We start from the raw sequence: 4899 nt of genomic DNA on the forward strand, positions 1-4899 counted from the left end.
GACAGCACTGAGCAGCTCCTTCAGTGGGAGACTGCGGCACCCACGGTGTGGGACAGAGAGATTTCGCAGGTCTTTCCTCCCCACTGCTGTCAGACTCCACAACAAAGACTTTAACTGAACAAACTCCCCACTGCTGTCAGACTCCACAACAAAGACTTTAACTGAACACACACACACATCCATACATATGCAATAATACTAAGTGCAATAATCTTTTCTGGCATCGTTGTATTTTTACTCAGTGTATATAGCATTTGTATTCTATTTTTATCTTATTGTATATTTTTATTCTATTTTATTCTACTGTATATAGTATATTATTTTATTCTATTCTATTCTGTACAGTTGTGTACTGTATTTATTCTTATCGTATTCTAATTTTTGCGTCATAACTTTTGCACTGTCCACTTCCTGCTGTGACAAAACAAATTTCCCACGTGTGGGACTAATAAAGGTTATCTTATCTTATCTTATCTTATCCTAAACACAGGTGAGTTGAAAGATCTACTGAAGAAACCATTCATTAAGTCCCTTAAGGTGAAGATTTCATATATTGATAATGATAAAATTAACACAAATTAAAAGTTTCACTGATAAACACACAATTTTTCCTTGCTTTGAACCCCATGTTCTATATAGATCACAGCTCTGATCTGGAGAACACTATTTTAAAATACTGTGTAGGGTTTTTGTCAAATGATTAAGAAACAGACTCTCTGTCACAAGAGACAGAAAGGTTGTATCTTAAAAGAAAAGTCTCCAAAATTTAGTAGAGTCTGATGTCATGCAGTTTCATAAACATGTATTCTCCCCAAAGAATGACACCTGAAAACTTTGCGTTAAATGAACTTTTCTTTTCCCTTTTTAGGAGGCGCCTGATATCAACGTGAAACGCACTGCAGTACTTCATGCCCTTCCTGTATACCTGCGGGAGGAGGACCCAGAATTCTTTTAGACATGTAATGTAAGTGTATTTTTGCATTACTTAAATTCTGCCAGTAAGATAAAATGCTATGGATTTTTTTAAATACAATTTAATACCCTAGCAGCTACCAAATTGTACAAACAAAATACCCTCTCTGTAGAAAACCCACACACACACACACACACACACACACACACACACACACACACACACACACACACACACACACACACACACACAGGTCAGGAGCAGGGCACAGGCGTATCACAGCACTATGGCTATGCTGCAGGTGGCCCAAAAACCAGGCTGAAGTCAAGATTTAGTTTCTTTTTGAGATAAAGTCATGAAATAAAAAATTACTTTTTTTTAGAAAAATAACAAAAATACATATTATGTAATGCAAGAAGCTAACACGTTAATGTACATTTTTCAAAAAAAGTAGAGTACCCTAACTCGTTACAAAGTAACCCACTACACTGCTGAATGTTTTGCTAGATTACAGGTCATGCTTGTCACATTCTCTCAAACCAACCTTACTTATTTAATTGGGGCGATCGTGGCTCAAGAGTTGGGAGTTCGCCTTGTAATCAGAAGGTTGCCGGTTCGAGCCCTGGCTCCGACAGTCTCGGTCGTTGTGTCCTTGGGCAAGACACTTCACCCGTTGCCTACTGGTGGTGGTCAGAGGGCCCGCTGGTGCCAGTGTCCGGCAGCCTCGCCTCTGTCAGTGCGCCCCAGGGTGGCTGTGGCTACAATGTAGCTGCCATCACCAGTGTGTGAATGGGTGTGAATGTCTGGATGACTGAATGTGTAAAGCGCTATACAAATACAGGCCATTTACCATTGATACTGTGTCTATTCCAGGCGGACGCATTGGATGAGTCGACCCTCATTGACACTTCAGTTGCCCTTCTCACAGTGGTTACCGATGGCGCTTCCCAGTCCAGTCCATTTTACTTCCTCAAGCATGGCTGTTTTGGTGAAAGGCGACTAGGTGATGCGTGATATTCCCAGATTTGCAAATGCATTTGCTTTATTGTTTGGCTTGATCTATGCTCTGCATTTAGACTACCCCAGGAAGCTGGTTCACACATTTGCCTTAGTCCAAAATATCTTCATGGGGCTTGATGACGGCAAACCCCTGAAACCCCTGCCTACATGCTCTTAAGGAATATAAGGCAATGTTTGTTAGGACACGCATTCTGTTACTGAGCACTTTGTTTGAAGCATTTTAAGCACTTTAAGTTTACTACAGGCTTTGGGTGGATTTAACTCCATCAGTTTACCTAATTTTCCTATACTTGACTGCCTTATCTGGTTATTTGGAAGCTGATCGTCTTTGTACCCATTTTAAAAAAATGTTTTTCATTTCTATTTTAAAAAAAGTGATTAGTATTTGACTTTTTGTTTTGCATTTTTGTGTATTTTGAGAAAGATGCAATTAGGACTGATGTCGTCCTTTGTGATTTTATAAAAAGATAAATGTTCTACACAGAATTTATAATGCTCACTTTATGGTGCCGATGTCCATGTTAGTTGTTTTATAAAAACATTTGTGATGTTTTTAAATTTTCATGAAAAAATGTTAAATAAACAAAATGTAAAGTAACTGAATTTCCGTGCTTTTTTTTTTTTTTAGTAGTCTACACTCAAACATTGAAACATAAATATCTTAATCAGATAATTTGAGTTTAGGTTGTAATATAATTGCATTGTGTTGCATCAAAATAATAAACTACAAGAAACACAAAAATATTGAAATTAAAGTATACAGTCTTTGAGTAAAGCTCAATTAATAAAATATAAAATATAATTAAAAATTTTTAGGTTAACAATAAATACAAATTTTGAGCACCCCATACTTAGAAGATATGAGTTTTTGTACTTAAATCTTTTGAGGTAATCAGTTTCCACAAAAGTTTGAAGTTCAGTCAACTTGTTCGGGTTTACAGTGTGGTGATGCATCAATTTGTTCAATGATGCCAGCTTTGAGTAAACGATTCAGTTATGCCAAAACTGAAGCCCTCACAGCAAATGGGAGCACTAGACAGCAAGGCTAGCTGACAGGAAATGCCAGACACCAACAACAGCCAGCGAGGATAATTGCTTGGCTCCACCAAGCTCAACCACCAACCAACGAAGCTCACAGGCAGGCCGAGCCGCGCTCCACCTACAGGCAGCGAGGCTAACTGCCAGGACAGGCTGGGCTTCGGCAAGCCACAGAGTTGATCCGGGCTTCGCAACTAACATAATAATAATAATAATAATAATAATAATAATAATAATAATAATAATAATAATAATAATAATGGATTGCATTTATATAGCGCTTGGGAGACCCTCAAAGCACTTTACAATTCCACTATTCATTTACTCTCACACACTGGTTTCCCCACCAGTTACAGTTGTAGCCACAGCTGCCCTGGGGTAGACTGAAAGAAGCGAGGCTGCCATCGGCCCCTCTGGCCAACACCAGTAAGTGAAGTGTCCTGTCCACACAACAACTAAGACAGACAGGACTCGGGTTCAAACCGGTAACCTACCGGTTACAAGATGAGCTTCCCAACCCCCTGAGCCACGGTTGCCCCCACCCTGCAACTAATGGGGCTTAAGACGCTGCCTAAGAGGAGCAGCCTCAATGAGGAGGAGCAATTTAAAAGGAAAAGAAAGTTAGAAAAGGATATAACAATGGTTCACTTAGTAGAAGCCTATATGTAAACTTTAAATCCATCAAAGAATGTTTAACACAGTTTAATCAGCCATTCAAACTCCTGGAAAAGAAGAAGACTTTGAAATAAATCAATAAGAATTCCTTCATCTAAATAGGATCAATAAAAAAGGAGGTGGGGTGGCACTTTACGTTGATAAAAAATGACTGTTATTGATGGAGTGATGGAATGTATAAACAGTCGAAATACAGTGGCTTGCAAAAGTATTCGGCCCCCTTGAACTTTTCCACATTTTGTCACATTACAGCCACAAACATGAATCAATTTTATTGGAATTCCACGTGAAAGACCAACACAAAGTGGTGTACACGTGAGAAATGGAACGAAAATCATACATGATTCTAAACATTTAACTGAAAGTGGGGTGTGCGTAATTATTCAGCCCCCTGAGTCAATACTTTGTAGAACCACCTTTTGCTGCAATTTCAGCTGCCAGTCTTTTAGGGTATGTCTCTACCAGCTTTTCACATCTAGCGACTGAAATTCTTGCCCATTCTTCTTTGCAAAACAGCTCCAGCTCAGTCAGATTAGATGGGCAGCGTTTGTGAACAGCAGTTTTCAGATCTTGCCACAGATTCTCGATTGGATTTAGATCTGGACTTTGACTGGGCCATTCTTACACATGGATATGTTTTGTTTTAAACCATTCTATTGTTGCCCTGGCTTTATGTTTAGGGTTGTTGTCCTGCTGGAAGGTGAATCTCCACCCCAGTCTCAAGTCTTTTGCAGACTCCAAGAGGTTTTCTTCCAAGATTGCCCTGTATTTGGCTCCATCCATCTTCCCATCAACTCTGACCAGCTTCCCTGTCCCTGCTGAAGAGAAGCACCCCAAGAGCATGATGCTGCCACCACCATATTTGACTGTGGGGATGGTGTGTTCAGAGTGATGTGCAGTGTTAGTTTTGCATTTTGGCCAAAAAGTTCCATTTTGGTCTCATCTGACCAGAGCACCTTCTTCCACATGTTTGCTGTGTCCCCCAAATGGCTTGTGGCAAACTGCAAACGGGACTTCTTGTGGTTTTCTTTTAACAATGGCTTTCTTCTTGCCACTCTTCCATAAAGGCCAACTTTGTGCAGTGCACGACTAATAGCTGTTCTATGGACAGATTCCCCCACCTGAGCTGTAGATCTCTGCAGCTTGTCCAGAGTCACCATGGGCCTCTTGGCTGCATTTCTGATCAGAGCTCTTCTTGTTCGGCCTGTGAGTTTAGGTGGACGGTCTTGTCTTGGTAGGTTTAACTGCTTGCT

General features: G+C 40.1%; 1 long non-coding RNA gene across 1 annotated transcript; it reads left to right on the plus strand.

The window, feature by feature from the left end:
* The first annotated feature begins 515 nt into the window (after positions 1-515).
* LOC146697992 (uncharacterized) lies at positions 516-2531 on the plus strand. Its single transcript, XR_014922880.1, has 2 exons — positions 516-964; positions 1787-2531. It is a non-coding gene; the product is annotated as an uncharacterized LOC146697992 (long non-coding RNA).
* The last annotated feature ends 2368 nt before the right edge of the window (positions 2532-4899 follow it).

The sequence above is a fragment of the Copadichromis virginalis genome, linkage group LG11 (genome assembly GCF_057382275.1).
Source record: "Copadichromis virginalis isolate Kocher_CV1m ecotype Utaka linkage group LG11, C_Virginalis_male_GT1.1, whole genome shotgun sequence".
Taxonomy (NCBI): Eukaryota; Metazoa; Chordata; class Actinopteri; order Cichliformes; family Cichlidae; genus Copadichromis; species Copadichromis virginalis.